We start from the raw sequence: 17437 nt of genomic DNA, 5'->3' as shown, positions 1-17437 counted from the left end.
AAGAGAAGATGGTTCGCAATGCGCGTCACGATCGTTTCGATCGTCTCGTTTGTTTAAACGTTTCTTTTTAAACGTTTATCTTTACGTCGGCCAACTGCGATCGAAGCGACTAGGTCTTTCGATCGAAAATAAAAGAACGCGCTATTCTTCGGCTATTTGCACGGGGGATCGTTGGAGCAAAAGTTGCCTCGCGAACGAGGTTTTGGGCTCGACGCGGTCGAGCGATTTTTCATAATGGGCACGCAACGTTACCGAAGAAGGAGCGATGCACAGATAGTGACGAAATGATGTCGAAAATAAGAAACGGAAACAAGTTGCGAAGACACGAGAACGTATCGCGGTGGAAAATGAAATTATAATTGAATTAATTATGAAACCAAAGAGATGATATCTTTATGACTCGAAATACTCGTCTAACATCGAGCCAAAGTCTCGCAACCTTGACTCGTATAAATCGCTATAATCTTCGACCCGAGATCCGATCGATCCGGCTGCTTAATTCGCTCGTCTGCGTCGATCCTCGAAGAAAAATTTCCATTCTCGCGCTTTCCAGCGTTAACCCGCGTCTCCCAATTTCTGTCGTTTTATTCATCCCCGACTTATCTATTTATCTTATCATCGCATCGGTACGAGTCATCTATCTCTCGCTTCTGCCGTTACCAATAAGTCAAAGTTATCCTCGGCAGAGAAAAATACCAGACGTTTCCCAGAGCAGAGAAAGGCAGGCTTTCTCCGGCGTGATTTGTGGCGACCGCTCGCTCAACTCACCGCGGCAATGAGTCGGTCAGTCGTAAATATCCTGGCAGACTCTTAGACGACGGACGGATGGACGGACGCGAAGGATCCTCGAATACCCCAACCATCTCTGGTGAATCGTTCCAGTCAGAATGTCGTACCGTGCCAACGGGATCAACTTCGAACTTCCATTTTCGTTTTGCCCATCTTCCACGGACGGAATCCATCCGTGGTGAGAAAGGATTTTGTCGGATCAATGTCCACATAGGGTCTACCATGCGCTCCAGTTATCTTATTTTCTAGGTAAATTTAATTATCGCATAGGAACGAGAAATCGCCGTCTTATCCCTGTTTGCTCTTATCGTTTGTAGAATAAAATATTCGATGTTCGTGACAACGATGATCAAGCTTCAGCTCGACGACGGTTAAGCGATAAGTGACGTTCAGAGTGACGATTTGCAATTGATCGAGGAATCGGAGAACGGAGAACGAGCCGACGAATCTTTCCTAGGTTTCGTAAAAGCACTTTTCGATGCTGATAATCTTTCTGACGACGATGACACGAAAGAAGGAGGATCGAATTTGGGATGGATCAACCGCGCGACTCGCGATACTTTGGTAACGAACTATCGGGAAGGACGCAGTCGATTGCCTTCCTGCCGAATTGCCGATCAAACTCACGATCCTTTGGCAACCCACCCACTTAGACGGCGAAGCACGACGGTTCGGCTCCACCCCCCCTTTAAATCACTCATTCTTTAATAATGGACAGATCCTATTATAATACCCGAGATTTATATCCACGGCCCCCTTTTCTTTTTAGCGATAAATTTCATCGTCTTCTCCGCTCTTATTTTTTTACCGTCGATTAGCAAACTGTCGGCCGACGAACGCGTTGTTCGCAGCGACGACGTCGGAGAAGCGTCTCGTAAATAGTAAGCGTGTTACGTGCTCGTTCGAACGAGCAAGAACGTCGTAAGGAGAAGAACGAAGGAGAGCGCGAGTTCGTCGAGTAACAGCGTCGACGTCGCGTGTGCGCGATCGGCCCGAACCGGACCTATAAATATCGTCGAAACGCATCAAATAAGTCCGAAGCTTTCTCATGTTGCAACGCAAAAAGGGAACGAGCTGAGCGATGACCCGATTCTCGTCGCAACGGTCACCCCTATTTATTGCCGAATTAAAGCGCGACGCCATTAATTTGCATACCACAAGCACGATCGTAAGGGAACGTCAACGCCTGTCTGCGATTGTCCACGCGGCTCTACTATTTTTGCTTTCGGTACTCGATTCTTCCTTCGTGTTCCGTATCCGAGAAAGTTGGAGTACAAGTAACTTCGTATCTTCGACTCTTTTTTCTCGTATAAAACGGATTACGAATTACTAATTATTTATAAACGACGGGATTAATAATTCTTCAGAACAGGCGAAAGAATCCTTTTTACAATATACAGTACGTAGGAAATAAATGAAAATATTGGACACACGTGTAATATTTTTACCATTTGAAGCTGACGGTACTTTCGCACAAATCTGCAGGCTGTTTCGTCTAACTCGATATCATTTGGAACGTCTCGCTTATTTTTCATAGTATTAAAAAATATTTCGGGTAAAAGTCGAATGGTTTCGGGGGAGGCGTCATTCGACATGATCAGTTTTCTCGTAGGCGAATCGGAAGAGAACATATAGAGTACTATATTTTTGTAGAGAACGTCGAGCTTACGGAAAAGCATATGATCCCACTTAATCGTACATTCTTAAGTGTCAGATCCGCTTTTGCAAAAATAATCGGCCATTGAATTGCAAACGATTATGTATATTCGGACAATCTCAAATTCTATCTCCCCCTCTCCCCCTCTCTTCTTGTGTTAGAAAGGAGAATCGAAACAGCCGAACCTTCTGCGTCGAAAATTATTCGAACGTAAGTTTTTCACGTATCTCTAAGCGCTGACATCTCGACGGTATAAACATCGACGTTGTTGCTTCTTGCGCGAAGCCAGAAATATGGTACGCGAGAATCCCGCTTTTTGACAATCGGTTCAGTCGCGCGTCTTCGTACCTGGGACGCGTAATTTTGTATTCGATGGGTCCGAGATGTATCGCCATGTTTCTACGATATAATCGGTCTCAACGTTTCTGATCCGGATTCCACGAACGGAAGTAAACGAGCAAAGGATAACGCGTAACCGTACGCGGCTGTATGCGTGCATAAAGGAGGCGAGTGGTTGAGGTGGGGCGAGGATTCGAAGGAGAGGTAACGAGCTGCTCGATGCGCGCCATAAATTAGCAATTATTTAATTTTCGTCGGGCTCCGGGTCCTTAGACGGCTCTAAATCAGTCTCCGTTGCAAAAAGCATAGATAACTATGACGCATGGCTCCCGGGAAGAGACAGGGGTGCGCTCACCGGATTGTGGCGGTGGTGACTTGGTTCGGACGAGCAGAGACGCGAAGGGGCCAGGGGAGAAGATACACGATGGGGCTGGAACGGGGAGTGGCAACGAAAACAGGGATGAAAGGAAGAGAATCGAAGGAAGAAAGTCGTCGACGGGGATCGAAGGATCCGCCGCTTTGGCAGTTATAGCGCCAGCACGCGCGAATATCGCGTGCGTCGATATTTTCAGGGTAACGAGTGACGATGGAACTCTTCGACTTAGTTTCTTCTCGTGGATCTTGGCTCGCTTCGAGAACTCCCCCATCTATCCGAGTATACACTCTCGTACGTAAATATTACGACACTTTCAGAGGATGTTAGGACACTTTCCAGATATGGGAAACCGGTACGAAACCGTACGTTTAACGTTCTAGTTGTATAACGTTTCAACTTATGAAACAAATTCTACGTACACACGTTGCGCGTACATTTTTCAGAATAAGATGGAAACATTTGCGAACAGGTACGTGATAAATTTCTATCGACGAGCAAATTTCTACGTACGTTCTGCAATTTCAGGTAAACGAACAATTGCTACGAAGAGCAATTGGTAAACGATGGCCGCGTTTTTTAAATCGACCACGTGAGAAGTAAGAGTACGATACTCGCTTTTACTCTGCTGTATAGAGTTTGGTTCGCCGGTTACTACACTCCGCCGCAAGATCGCGAGAACGAAACTATTTGCAACGTAATTCCGGTCTCGGTACCTAACCGTGTGAAGCGTATCGGTATCGCGTTGATGGCGGTGACGGCGACGATGACGAGGGCGGGAGAAGCGGTAGCGGTGGTAACAGGAGCGGAATCCAAGGCAGAAGCAAACGAACGTGCTTCTGTTCGTCGCAAAGATCGGCGTAGCTGGTTCGTCGGTGTCGCTGGTCGGGCTGGTTGGTTAGTCGTCTGGATAGCCGGATAGCTAGATGGCTGGTTGTACGATAACCGGTGGTGGGTGCTCGGTGGCACCGCCGTTGCTCTTACTTCATCGTTGTGTATGTAAATGCTCGCGGGAGACGAAGACCGGTGGCGTGAAAGGGAACGAGAACGGACGAGAATGTATGTACGCGCGAGCGAGAAAGAGACGACGGGGCTGTAGAAGGAGAAAGGGAGAACGAGCACACGGAGCCGGGCACAATGGCAACTAGTTTTAATTACAAAGTAAGGTGAAGCGATCAATCATAATGATGTACGTGAGGCAGGCGCGGCCTCTGGGGTACCGAGGGTGGGAAGTAGCGTCGAGGAGAAGGACGTGGAAGAAGAGAAGGGAAACGAAAAGGATGAGAAACGAGGGGAAAGAGGGAGGACGGGGGCTAGCTGGCGGTGACGCTGCGGGACGAAGGGGGCCTTCGCGTACACTTTGCGTATAATTTACTGGCACTGGATATACCTGAAGTTATGCTATACCGAAGCTGCCGTTGCGCCTCTCCGTTTCGCTGCTCGTTTCACTCTCTCTTCTTCCAACGCTCCGCTTTCGCCAGCGTCGAGCGATAGAGCAAAGGGTTCTTGCACGTACTAGCCTGCCGCTCTGTTTTTCTCTCTTTGCTTCTTTCTGCTTGTTCTCTTTCGACCCACTGCCACCACCCTCGCATCCACTGCCTCCGCCCTTCGTTGCTTTATCCGTCTCGTTTTCCACCCTTTCTTCATTTTCATCCCATATTCCCCCGGTTCCGATCTCGCTCTCCTCCTCTACCCCTTTCTTTGTCTTTCGCGCGATTCGTCTCTTCCTCCCTCTCCTCCTGCTCCGTTCTTCTTTTCAGTCTGCGTTTCTCCCTGTCTATGACTTTGCGCCACGTCTGCCAGACTGGCCACCATAACTCTCGCTCCTTCCCTCCGAAATATCTGATGCGCCACGCGATATTTACGATCGGCAGTCGCTCGGCGAACCCTGGCGCTGAAAGCCTCACGGCGATGCTTCGCCTCTTTCCGTCCCACTGACTCGCGTCTTGCGTCCGGCCTCCGTAGCGGGCCGACCCGCGGCCTTCGCGTTCGCCTTGCGAATCGATCGATCGAAAAAGGGCGGACGATTTAATGCCAGTATGGAAGAAGCGATCGTAGGTGACGCGATAAGAAACGAAAGTTCAGTAGTCGAGCTTTGCCAAATTTCGAGCAACGATCGCCAACGCGAGTATTTCGGAGCACTCGTGACGAACCTTCGATTTGCAGTATAGTTACGGCGGATGCGTGTTCCGGCAGATATATCATCGCGGTCCTTCGTGTACCTCTACGCGGCAATTTATAAAAAACCTAATTACACTGAATTACATTCCCCTGAAAACCATTCGATTCTTCTCCGAGCCATTTGTCCACACAGCGATATATAATAGAGCGATAAATATAATTTACGAGTAATTTGTAATTATAGATTAAAATCGGGCAACCCCGAATAAAATAAATCCTGAAATTGCTCTCCTGTCAACAAAATAAAAAATCTATCTCGTCACGTTTTTCTGTTACAGTCTATAAAAATGTTTTACGTAACGAAATAAAGTTGGTCGAACAGATCGCGACCTCTGACACCGCCGTTACAACGAAACCGAGCTAGAATAATTGTTTCGTAGGACTAACGGGCTAAATGATCAAATCGCGATCTCCTCGTTGTCGAGAGAAAGAGGAAGGGAGGCGAGAGAGAGAGAGAGAGAGAGAGAGAGAAGCAAGAAGAACGATGCACTTCCAATCTTGTAACCAATGCCGGTGCGCTCCCGTCTCTACGAGACGAATCATTAATGTAAATCACCGCGGTACACCGGTCCAGGGCTAACGATCTCGCGATGCGAGTCTGTTGTCCGTAGCACGATTCGAGCGAAGCACGAACGTTGACCGTAACGACGTTTCGGTCCGTGTTATTAGAGTGTCGGATAATGTTCGAACCGTAATTGGTAGAATAACTACGCGAAAAAGATGCTCGCAGTGGCAGTGATACGCGCATTCCGGTTACCTCTGTTCTCAGGCAAATTACCTCCCGCGATGTCGGTCGCTCGCGGCGCAAACAAAACCGCCAACACGTGGCTACGTTGCTTCTAGATGCAAAGAAAAACGAGAACCCGACTGAGAAAAAGTATTACCAGCTTTTCGCTCCATTGCCATTCTTTTATACGTCGACGAGCTTTTTTCGTTCGGAATATCGTGCCAATAAATTTTTAAATTTCGTTTATAAGCTACCAAACTGTTGTGTAGACGATGAAACATCTGCTCCGTGAGTGGAACTTTATAACGACTGAGGGGAAATCAGTGGAAAACAGACGCGTGCCACGTATCTATTACATATATTTAAATTTTCTTTTCTTTTTTCTCTTGGTACCATTAATTTGCTTTTGCGATGTAGTGTAAATTCCATAATCTTTTTCTTCACGCTGACAGGCAAATGCTATTCGACTCTTTAGGAACAATTAACAGATCTTGATAATTGTTCTCGTTTACCATCTGATTCAAGCACCGTGTAAAATGATTATGATTTCATATCGCGCAATTTTTATCTCGAATAATAAATCTTTCCTACGAGTTGCTTCCTTCTAAAATTACAAAACGATGGGCATGTTTACCGTTTTACATTGGGCATCTCGATTGTTATAAACTTCCACTTACGGAGCGGATGCTTCGTCGTTGTACCTGGAAAATAGTTTGACAGCTTTCGAAAGAGAATTCGAATGCCGAAGATCGGCGCTTTTCTCACGTCCGCGTATCTATTAGTAGGAGATATTCGTAACTTCGACTAACATTTCGCAGAGTCGATCAAAGTAGCTGCCAAACGGTTTAGAAAGCAAAGAGTCGTTGAAAGAAACGCTATAATTATATATATATATATATATATATATATATATATATATATATATACACGTTGCTTTAAATCTTTCGGTCTATCGATGACAAACGTTGGTTGGCGAAGAAGAATCGAAGCGTTCGTCGAAGGAGTCTGTCGCGAGAATCGAAGTGGTGCAACGAGGCAAACGATAATCGAGATCAAAGTAACATCGGATGGGTCCATCGCCGTTCGAGGAAAGAAACGAAAAGCGAGGAGAGCGGAAGGAAAACGACAGGTGGTAGTTTGAGTAGCATGTACGCGTATCGAAGCGTACAGGCTACGTCGTTGCTTATCGCGCCTATAGATGCGAGTAATTTCGCGCGACTAATTAGTCTCTCGTTAGTGAACTCGGCCGTTCTACGTAGCGTGAACGTAAAAAGGAGATAATTTCGCGATACAAATTCGCGACTTATCGGCTTGGTCGCTTCGCCGTCCGCCGGCCCGTCCCTCGCCTCCCTGGTCCGGCCCCATCGAACTCTCTTCTCCCTCCTCGCGTTCCATCGGTGCGAGTTCGCGAAGCGATTAATTAAATTCTCGGGTAATCAAATATGTCACTCAGCCGTCCAGTTTTAATTAAAGTTCGGACATTATCTATTTGCTTTATCATCGTTGGCTTGACTAGCAGCGGCTCGATCGGCGGAGGACAGAAATGGAACCGAGAACGGACGAACAACGGCTAGCCGTCGAATCAACAGCGTCGTCCGTCGTCTCCTTTCGCTCGCGATCGCAAAGCTCGAATCCCTCGGAAAGCTCGTCGTTCTTAGGTACGTCGCGTGCAAAGTACACGACGTTGCGCGCGAATTCCAAATTACAACGACGGTAATTTTACCGCCAAGGAAGACGTCACGTATCGGGACAGCCGTGGAACTCGCGACTTTTCCCCGTCTTTTTGCTTCGCTCTCGCCTCGATTAGAGTTTCCGACGTTCGTTTGCTGCCGCAACCGCAGCCGTTGCCGCCTTCGTCTCTGTCTCTCTGTCTCTGTCGTTCTCCCTGGTCGTTGCCTGTCCTCCCCCGTTTCCTTGTAGCCGCGTCTGCCTCCATTGGTAAGACGGTTTTACGTCTTATGAGTTCCCAACTGCGGCACCTCTTCTATTCCTCGCAATGATTTCGTCGCAATCACCCTCATCCTACCCGGTGCCAGAACCCTCGACGGGGCGGTAATATCGGAGAATGGCGCGACGAAACTACGAGAGGCGGAGAAGCCGACCGACACTTTTGTCAATACACCCGGAACGAAGGAGAAAGACAACCGTCGAAAAGGATGGTCTCTCTCAGCCGGCGTTGCCGCTATAAAGACCACTCGTGTCATTTCGCAATGACGAAACTTTACCCGAATTTTCTCTTCTCTACCCTCTTCCATTCCCAACGCCACACACCCCCGCGTCCTTCTTTCGCGTGCTCAACCTCTTTCCGCGAAGCTACCTCCGCATCGCCCCTTTCTTATCCGCTCTCCAACCAAAGATAGAGCGAGTTTGTTAGGCGAAGCAGCTTGGTAGTTGCCGTAATCATCGTCGCATCGCTCTTCCCAACGTTCCAACCGACCCTTTCGATTTTTCATTCGATCCACGCCTTTTCTACGCCTGGTTTATCGTTGTTGTTTCTCGGAATGAATTAGCAGGCTGTGCGCTGTTCGTCGATCGAAAGGCGGCATCTCGAACTACCTAGAAACGATCGGAGACGTCGTCGGCGTGAAACGTTGGCGTTTCGAGGAAACGCGTTAGTTACGGTTCTTTCGTATCGCGCTCGTGTTTCGAAACTATCGCTACTCGAAGTAGTTTCGAATAATTTTACGAATATTTTCCCTCGTGCGATTTACGTCACGTTCGATTTTCGAGATAAGCGCGCGCCACGTGTATCCCGCTGCAATTCGAGATCCACTTTGGCGTTAGAAATATACGAACGAATAAAAAATGTAAGAGCGCGTCAAGTTGGAACGCGGCTGTATCCTGATCGGTTCAGAGATCGTACTTAGCATGGCGAAACAAACGATCGTTGGAGGAAACGATCTGGTATAAAGACTCGGCTAAAAGCAGAAAAGAGTCGCCAGGGTGGCTGACTTTGGAGACACTCGTGGAGAGAAAGGGACAGAGGCACGAAGGTTAAAAAGAAGAAGGAGTAGAAGAAACGAACTACGTGGAAGACGTAGTGTAAACGGAGCACGATGGAAGGACACGGCCGCATTTGATATGGACCGTAGATAGCTGGTAACGTACGCCGGGCGCGGACTCGCTGTCATGCGGCTACATAGCTGCCTACGAAGCGTTCACGTGTGTATATGGTTCGAGGCCGACATCGGCCCGTTTCTCGACCAGGTAGAGGAGCCGGGTGCGCCGTAGATGCACGTAGATGCGCGCGTAAGCCCGGCGGTTTTACGATGCGATGGTTTCGCGTTAGTCCGTTCCGTTCCTCGAATCCTATGCTGGTCGCCGGTTCGAGTAGGTGGGTATTCGCGGGCCGCGTCAAATCCTGAGAATCGAGGCGCGTCGTATTATTTATACGGGCGGAATGGTAGCGGATTGTCGGTTAGGTAGGATGGGATGGGTGACGGTGACCGGTGTCGTCGAGAGAGGTAACCGGTGGTAGCAGCGACGCTGGGGCTTCCACTGTGTTTGCCAGTGGTTGATGCCGTTGCCGGTGCCAGTGTGCCGTTGCTGGAGCATCGTTGAATCGTCGTGGAGCGGTGCGGAGCGGTGCGGAGCGGTGCGGAGCGGTGTGTGCAGCGGTGTACGATGGTGCAGTGCCGCCGGTGCTGGCCGATAGCGACGACCAAGCCTCTACGGTGCTCCCGGTCACGACTCGCGGGCTCCCGTATTTGAATACAATGCATTATATTGTCCGCGTTATATCATATATCTCCCGGCTAAATAAACACCGTCTCAATATTTAGGCTCGCGAACCGCCCCGTACAGGCACAGCCGCCGCACGTACTTACGTACGAGAGTATACCCGTGCCTCTCGGTCTTCGCCTCCGCCTCCACCTCCGACTAAAGAGAGTTCAGGGTCGCGGCAGCTCGTCCACGAGCTTTCCGTCTACGACCGGGTGGAGTTTCTGGTGCGCGCGAGATCTAACCATCTTCGAGCCGAACCAGAAGGTTACGGTATTACGACGGGGGGGAGGAGAAAAAACGAGCGAAACGAGAATAGGATGGAAGATACGTATTAGCTTTGGAGAGTCCCTATCGACGCGTGTCGTGCCATCTCGCGGCCGTGTTCGTGGTAATCCGATACGTCAGGCCGACGTCAATTGACATTTAACATGCAGCCGTGCACTCGCCGTTATATGGATCTGTTGGCGCAGTGTATCGCCCCGGGTTTATGATCTCATCGGCCGATTGATTTATGTCGGCAATTATAGCGTAGCTAGGAGTGACGCACGGCTCCGTGTCCCGAATGAGTTATGGGTGTTAATCTCGGGAAAACCAATGAAGGGCGGCTCTCCGACGCGACGGCCGGCACCGTCGACGATCGTTCCTCGTCCCATGCTTCTCGTCGCTTTTCGTCGTTAAACGCACCTTCTCGCTTCTTTCCACGGTGTTCTTCGTTTCCTTCGTTGCCACGAAACCACGAAAGCTGTCTCGATCGGCAGGCAATCGTCGCGTCGCATCGTCAGTCGACGCACGAACGATCGCGCCGTCTTCCTAATCCGCCAACACCCGATCGCGCGTGGCCGCTCGCCGTTTTGCCATTTGGCCGATCGCCAATCCGCCGTCTCGCCGAACCTCCGAAATATTAATGATCTTTAACGCCGACTCACTGCCGTGCAACCAGCGTCACCCCGTTCAAACGATCGCAAACGGTGAAAACGCCGCTTGTATAGCGATCGCGAGTCGCAGATCGTCTCTCGCGATGCGTCCCTCCCCCATTCCTCTGCTCCGTCTCGCGTTCAGGTAAATCTTACGTTCGCGTGCACGAGCTTGCACGGGCTGCGCAAAGCCAGCCGGCAGAAGAAAGGGAACGAACGCAGCCTTGGAAGTTATTGCTCTGTCCCGCGTAAAACATAATTAGATGACGCTCGAGCGAAGCGATGCCGCTTCTCTTCGCTTCTCTTCTCTTCTCTTCTCTTCTCTTCTCCTCTCTTCTCTTTTCTTCTCTTCTAGCAAGTCACGACCGTGGCTCTCAACCGTGTGATCTACCGTTTCGGACGCGCGTTCGATCGGTGATTCGCAGATCGGCGTGCCGCAACTTGCAAACGAAAGAGCTAAATCACGCGACGCTCGTCGCATCGGTCTATCGCGTCTCATCGGGGTTGGCGGGCACAGGCTATACGATAATTTCCGCTCGCGGATCTACGATGTCTTGAGAGGACGAGAAAGGAGATCGAAAGAGAGACGCCGAGAGAGGATCGAGGACAGGAGAGCGGAAGAAAAGGGAGCGGAGAAGGCGAGAGGGATATTTACATTGCTAATGTATCGTCGGCCTAACTTCTAATTAAACAAATTCGCACAACTCAGCGCAGCGCGCGGTTGCCTCGTGGAATTGCTCTGAGAAAAGAAACGGAAGGGAGAAGAGAGAAAGGGAAGAAACAGAGGTCCCCGGTGTATGTACTCGGCGGTGGCAGCGGGGAAGTGGGAAACCAAGGGGAAACTCCCTTCTTGCTGGAGGGGTCGCTCGTTAGCGCTCTTAACGCGACTTACCGCCTGGAGCGCGAGCCTCTAGTCCCTCCCCGATTCATCGAGAAGGAGGAATGAATATTTATAAGAAACTGCAAAATAGTAGTCTAATCTTTTCTCTTTTTACTTTCGCTTCTCTCTTCCACCGTACCATTTCCCTTCTCATGCTCCCTCGTTGCTTCTACCTCGTGCACGGTGTCGCCTCTCTCTCTTTCTCTCTCTCTTTTCCTTTCTGTTCTCGCTTGTATTTTCCGCCTCGCGAGGCTCTGTCTCCAGAGACGGGTACTTTTCTTCCCGAGTCTAGTTTATCGTTATCTTGCATCGCCGTTTTGTTGCCTTTGCTTTCGTATTACCCTTAGTTCGTAATCACGATACGTACTCGCAGTTTGATGCAGTCTGCACGATCGGAGAATCGTCCGGAAGAACTGGCGGAGACGAGGGTGGAAAAGCGTTCGATCGAGGTACCGTGCGAGGCTGGAAAGAAGACGAGCCGAAGGAACGCAGCTTTGATTCGTCGAAATTGATCAGATCGGGTAAGTTAAATTATCCATTTTCTATTAACCCTTCGCGAGCAACCATATTCTTAGCGACGTCGTCGTATCGTACTGAATACGAGTCACGCAGCTTTTTTCAAGTTCTTGCCTTTTACGGTATCCGAAAATATTCTTGAATTCTCCTGCAAGTTTCTTGCAATATCTCGCAATAGCTTTCGTCGCTGTGATATATGCGACCTTAATCGTTTTAAGCTAAACGAAAGTTTAAACGAAAATATGGAGAAAGCTAAAGAATCGCTTAAAATTACTGGTCGACGACCAGTCTGGAAATAGAGAAACGGAAATGGAAAACGAACTCATCAAAATGTTGTAAATGTCACTTGAGTCTGAAAGACTTGCATCTCGCACCAAATTGTTTTCATTTTCGATTACGTCGCGATGAAATCCTCCCGTTTACTCGCAATGTAACGTTTCATATCGGAAAACCGATCACAGACCAGTCAACTTTTTATTCCACGATCTTCGCCTTGCGATTAATCGAATTTGGCAGGAAGAATTTTGCGTAATGGCAATTAAGACGATAGATGGCCTCCTTAGACAGTTTAAAAAGAAAAAGTAGTTGAACAGCAATTCTTCGAGTTTCGAGAGATTTTAAGCGAAGTTTATCTTAGTTGAAGACTAATCGTCGTCTGCGCGGTCAGTCGATGGTCTTCCTTCCAACTCTGCATAGCAGAAGAATCTCGTTGACAACGCTTAACGCGACATCCATTAACGCGCCTTTGATTTATTCGGTCGACTCGAGCTACGACGACGGAGCGTAGGCCGCGCTGCTACGTGCTATCTAGTGGCGTTTCCTGTAATCGATTTAATCGACTCGGATTAATATCTATCGTGCGCGTCGATTAAAGTAAACGATGTACTCGCGGGTTCTCCGCGTCGTATCGCATCCGCGTACGAATTATCCAACGATTAGCCGGATAAATCGCTGGTTCTCGAATTAAGGTCCGATCTTCTCGAATCTGTGGAAGCGAGCGGCGAGGTAACGTTGATGGAAAACGCGGAAAGATCGGTGAAAAGATAGAACGAACGAACGTGTTGGACGTTCGACAGGCACCGGTGTCGAAAGCGGGTCCCTCGCCTCTTTCCAGCAACGCGATGTCTACTATCTGTGCTAACTTCCGGCGTCTCGGTTGCCTCGATTATGGCGTAATAAAACATCGTCACGACACCTGCGTACCTGACATAGACCCTTTTCTGCTCGATAACGAAAAATTCACAGAACCGGATCTATACGGTGGGCGCAAAATTCGCGCTTGCCTGTCCTCTGGTTATTTTCCTCGGCGATACGTTGCCGACCAAACGCAACACTAAAAATACTACGAGCTTTTCGAGCTGTAAGGTACGTACAGGGTGTTCCACCCAATTTGATCGCAGTGCGATCTTTTCCGCTCCTTCCTGCGTCAAGTTTCACAAATTACAGTGCGAATATTCATAAAACTGATAACTTCTCGATAAATAAATAAGTCGATACTTTTCGATGGATCACGAGTGACCTCTGAGAATTCAGATTGAACCTCACAGGACGACCAAGTGACATAGAAATCACGATATCGCCAAATTGGTGCTGTCCTGTACTCTTCGTATCAACCTTCGATTAATATCGTTGTATCCTAGATAACTCGCAAGACTTTGGATTATGTCGTTCAATTTTAAAGTGCTTTACTTAAATTTTATCAAGCGTATGCCGTATCCTGAAACCTCGTATCGCTGTACCGATACCGATCGAAAGTTAAAATACTCCTTTGAAAAGGAAAGAAACCAACGAAAACGTGTTCGTCGTACATTTTTCGTTGTGCCCTTCGTATCGTTTGCTCGAGAACTTATAGCCAGGGGTTGTGTACAGTCCCCGGCAGCCTGGTGTCCAGCTGCTCGCGGAGGAAACGAACTCGCCGACGCGTGGAGAAGATTAACCGCGGCTACCGTGAACACGGCGTAGGCGTGCATCTTGCTTCCGTGAGTCGTGCTTTGTCGCGAGTTGCGGCTACACGATACGACCTTGAAATTGGTGAACGCCGTCGGAGTGGCAACTTGGAACCGGATCGAGTCGATCGGTTCCGACGATGATTTCACGCGCGTTTTTCAGAGAACCGATCGATTCGCGAATCGATTCTGGAGCGAAAGGTCGCCGCTCGATCGTAGCTATATTATACTATACGTATGTATGTATGTATGTTGCCCTTGACGATCGACTGTTGAGACGTGTGTAGGTGCGGACCGGCAGAACGAACGTACGAGCGGCACTTTGTGGGGTCGTAAAACAACAGCAGCCTTGTAAATCTGTGCCCGAGTGTGCCAGCCCTGACAGATTCTCGCCCCACCTCTTCTTCTTCTTCTTCCTGCGATTCTACGCTCGTCTCGCGTTAGCGCATCGCAGCCGCACTCGCGTGCACACGCATACTCGCTTTCCTACTCGCACCGGCGCTACCTGTACCACCGACATGTATCTTGCCGCTCTATTTCGCACTGTTTCTTCGCCCGATCTCGTGTTTCTGCTTGTTCGCGGCGATCGTTTCCTACCAACGTACCCCGCGCCTTCCTCCCTCCCTTCTATAAACGTCTTCTAAATTCAATTTTTCCACAATTTTTACGATAGCAACGGGGCTTCTCTATGTGGCACACGCGAAAAGCGTTTGTTAAATGTCCGTGTCGTATCTTTCTGTTCGTCGATGCGTCGTGTGGATACAGAAAGCACTTGCGTCAAGTTTTTCCGCCGTGTTCTATTTTTCATTGTTACAGTACGACATTTTTGTAGTCCTATAAACGTACGATCAAATGGCACTGATCAATTTATTCCAGCGCGAATCTAATATTACTTGGACCTAATTAACTCGCGACGTATATGTTTGTAGTTTAAGTATGCAAATTTTAACCCGCCTATATATGCGCAATTTTACTGTCGTAGAATTCGTCGCACGCGAGACAAGGAAAGAGAGCACAGTTTTTTCTACGTTTTCCTCGTTTTTCACGCGACAAGTTTTGCGACGCTGAAGTTAAAATACCTTTCGAATCGATCGTTCGTTCGACCCAAGTACCTTGAGAAGTACTTTTATAGAGAATTAAAAAGTGCGTCGAATAGAAATGGATAGTTTCGTTCGAAGAAGCAAAGGTCAGCTTGAAATCGCAAAACGTAGTAAATTTTATTTGAAATATTTCCTCCGATAATGAACAGTTTGGAGGATAATTTCGTGGATGGATTAAAATGAGACACTCTGTGCGTACTTTATTTCATCTCCTCTGTTGCACTATGATTATAGTTTTATCTACCTACACGAACATTACGCTACGTTTCCAGCAGATACGCGAAGCATGGAAGGTTGAGAACCAGCACAGCGATAGAGTAATCGTCGAAACGAATCAAACACGAGAATCGATCTTTCTTCGACGATTAACCGACAGTCGTGGAATACGAGTCAACACATCGGCAATCGAGTTACCAGCCTCCTGAATACGATATAATCTCATTATTCAGGACAATTCTTAAAGAAACAAATTAGAAGATACGAACAAATGCACACACTTGCTGTTGCCATTTAGTATCGTATCGCGTTCGTTTCGTACGGATTATGGTTACGATTCAACGGATGTAAATCCTCGAGAAATTCAGAATATTACGATCCCTTTAATTTCAACAACAGCTTCGGTGGGTCAGACTGAAGATCTGCAAAATAAGATCAATACCCTGTACCAAATATGGCGCGATAACAATGAATAATTAAACAGCTACTAAAAAAATGATAAGCTAAGACGTTGAGAGAATTCAGAATGAAAGCTGTCCGTACATAAAATTCCCGAACTTGGCAATCCGCATCTCCGCAGGCTACTGCAACAATTTCAATCGAGCTTTAACCGAGCGTCCAAGCAATATCGTTAAATGAATCGAAACGCATAGCTGTTTTGTGAACCTTGAACGCGAACGATCATCGCGTCGCTATGACAGACAAAAGTGGATGGTCGTAAAGCTGTCTAATTTGCAATGCAAATATCGCGTAAGATTTCTCCGCTGTGACGCGGGATTTTTATCGTTCCACCATGGAATATCGTCGAGCCCTGTTGTGTTCACGGTACACGGGGCCCCGTGTAAACCGAGGAACAAATGTTGGCGAGTCTGGCGTCTCTACACGGATAGTAGCTTACCTGATCAGACGCGTCTTACCCTTATCCTTGCTCTTACCCCTTAAACGCGACTTCTTTTTTGCGCGGTGGTCTCTTAGCATGCGCGCGCGACCGTCGTAAAGTAGATGTACTTACAGATCGCGCGTATCTTACGAAACTAAATTGGAACGGGACGGTGTGTCCGGGTGGGGAGTTTGCGGAAAGTAAAACGGCGAGATAGAGAAGCGAAAGTGCGGGCTGGGGAGGAAAGGGACGAGTGGAGGCGAAGAGAAGAAGGGAAATCCGCGGATAGGGGAAGAGAAAGAGGACGGAGAAGGACGCGCGAGAAGAGCGCGAACGCGAACACCCACCGGCCAGCATACCCGGTTAGCTTGTCCCACGCATTCCCGGTCGACTGACGTCTTCATCGGCTAGTTGGGCGGAGGACTCGCGTTCCGAGAGAATTCGAATTTTCGTCGAAGCTGCAGCTGCTTTGACGTTCGAGTTTTTGACGAAAGCGTCAGATCGACGACGGCGGGTCTCCGTTGCACGATAGAGCCGATATTATCGGTGAAATGTGACAAGTTGTAAATGAGGAATTTACAAATGCCGATAAATTCTCTTACGATAGGACGTATAAAATAGAATAACCGCGAATTGGGATGAAAAATTAAGTTGTACAGGAGTTACGTGTCACCTGGATTCATCGCGTTTGACGGTTTTAGGTTACATAAAGTGGTAATCACAGATATTTATAGTAATTTTCTGCCATGAATTTTTGATATACTGAAAGTATACGATAGAATAGAAAGTCTATATTCGATGTAATAAATTATAGCAATAAAAGAGCAATTAGTTCCGAGGTGCAGAGAAAATAATCGCGTTTCGAAGGTTTGATGACGAATTTATCCTAGTCATTTTATTATTTGGAGCCTGTCGGAAGATAGATTCGACGAATCTCTGAATCAGTTGATCGTTATTTCTTCGAGCTCCGAGTAAGATTATCCGTTTTGAATGATTTAGCTGCTTTTCGTTTATGAATCACTGTGCGTCGATCCCTTTCTGCTCGCCGGTAATACCACGGTTCAGATTTTGCGAGGAATTTGAAAATTGACGAAAGAGGGAGAGGTGGTCGCTGGTCGATTAAGTTTCGATAATATCGGACGGAGCGAACACGAAAGGGAAGTAAAACGGATTCCTGCGTGAAAACAGCTAGCGGT

Source organism: Bombus vancouverensis, chromosome 11, assembly GCF_051014615.1.
Source record: "Bombus vancouverensis nearcticus chromosome 11, iyBomVanc1_principal, whole genome shotgun sequence".
In the NCBI taxonomy this organism is placed as follows: Eukaryota; Metazoa; Arthropoda; class Insecta; order Hymenoptera; family Apidae; genus Bombus; species Bombus vancouverensis.
This window is presented reverse-complemented; position numbering follows the sequence as displayed.